Source organism: Hippichthys cyanospilos, chromosome 17 (assembly GCF_059441005.1).
Source record: "Hippichthys cyanospilos isolate Australia breed blue-spotted pipefish chromosome 17, RoL_Hcya_1.0, whole genome shotgun sequence".
In the NCBI taxonomy this organism is placed as follows: Eukaryota; Metazoa; Chordata; class Actinopteri; order Syngnathiformes; family Syngnathidae; genus Hippichthys; species Hippichthys cyanospilos.
Genome location: NC_142385.1, coordinates 13,197,041 through 13,198,706, shown reverse-complemented (window position 1 = coordinate 13,198,706; position 1,666 = coordinate 13,197,041).

Sequence of the window (1,666 nt, the reverse complement as noted above, 5' to 3'; positions counted from 1 at the left end):
GTTATTCTTAAATGTGCTGTCGTTTTTCTTATTTTCTTTCAGCCATCATTCCACTATTTTCTCTCATTTCAGTTTTTTTTTTTTTTTAGCAATATTAGCTTAGCATGGACATGTAGCATGACGTATGCGTGACAAAGTTCTCATGACATAAAATGCACAACTACAAAATGTATTCCTAATAATAATAATAATAATAATAACATAAAGTAAAATTTCCTCATTCAGTGCCAGGGACGTAATTTCACGTTTTTTTTTAAGAGTCCAGATATTCAATCCCAGATACTTAAGTATGGATTTAATACTTAAGTATCTGTAAATTAATGTCCTTAATATACTTAAGTATGGATTTAATACTTAAGTATGTGAGATTTAATGTGTGGACTCTTAAAAAAAAAAAGTGAAAATACATTCCTGGCATTGAGTGGGTTAATAATATAATTTATATAACCTGCTACATATGTGCTAACTTTAAGCCCTGTATTTTTCGCTCGATGCATTGAGCTTTTTTTATTTAACCTGATTATAACCCATTTATAATAAAATATAAAGGAACATACTGCAACATACTAAGAAAAATGTGGACAAAAACGTGAAAATCGGTACAATTGAAAAAAATAATTACATATCACGAGTACTGAGAAGAAAATGTCTTCATATTATTATTTCAACTATTATCGATTGTTTTGTTTTTTTTCCTATTTGAATTTGACGCTCTTCTTGAATTAAATCAACCCACCGTCACCAAAAAAAAAAAAAACACGAATAATCGAGCACATCCGTCTTTTCGAGAAGATGGCTTTACTTTATTTTACAGGTGCGTAGGGAAAGGCGCGGCGCTAAATTTGAGGCCTTTCCGACGTCTCTGCGATCAATACGGGCAGCTGATGGGAGACCTTCCGACATCTTCACCCCTCTCCCCTTCCTTTGACCTGCTTGCCCCGCCCATCGTAAACTGCATCCCAATACCCCCAAACTGCTGAACGGAGTCGCGTTGCGTGAGCAGCACACACATAAACGCGATCTTTATCCTCGGGCCTCCGCGCTTGACGTATTAAGATTGCATCCTCAGCCAAGCCGGGACCTCCACTGCGGATCAATAAGTGCCTGTTTAGTTTATAGGCGGCGAGGATGTGCTTATATGTACTACGTCTTGCTGTCACTTTGATTTAACTCAAGGGTTGAGCAAAGGTCATGTTATATATTTATGAAATATTATTTAACGCTTGACATATTTTCTGCACGTGTGATTGATTTGAGGCCAAAACCCACACAGGGGGACAGATTTGAATATTTTTGGAGTTACTCTAGCGTCTCACTTTCTTCTTTACATTATTCTAAAAGTGTGGCGTGCAAACAGTGGCACACAATGAAATGACTTTTGATTGAAATTCTTTTTGCTCGATTTAAGTATAGCCCTGGGGCACAATTTGGATGCCAAGCACTTGAATATTACATATTTCTTTCGCGGATGGGCGTCTGCGCCGTTGTGGGAGTGAACACTACGAGCTTGATTTCTGGCCAATTCGAGCGGCTCATCTTATTCCCTTCAAAGGGGAAATTAAAGAGTCGGATACGAATAAGCAGCAGAAATCTAATGAAATGCTTTTTAGATCATTTGTTTTTTTAATTATTCACAAAAAAAAACGTAAATAAACTGCCGACGCTG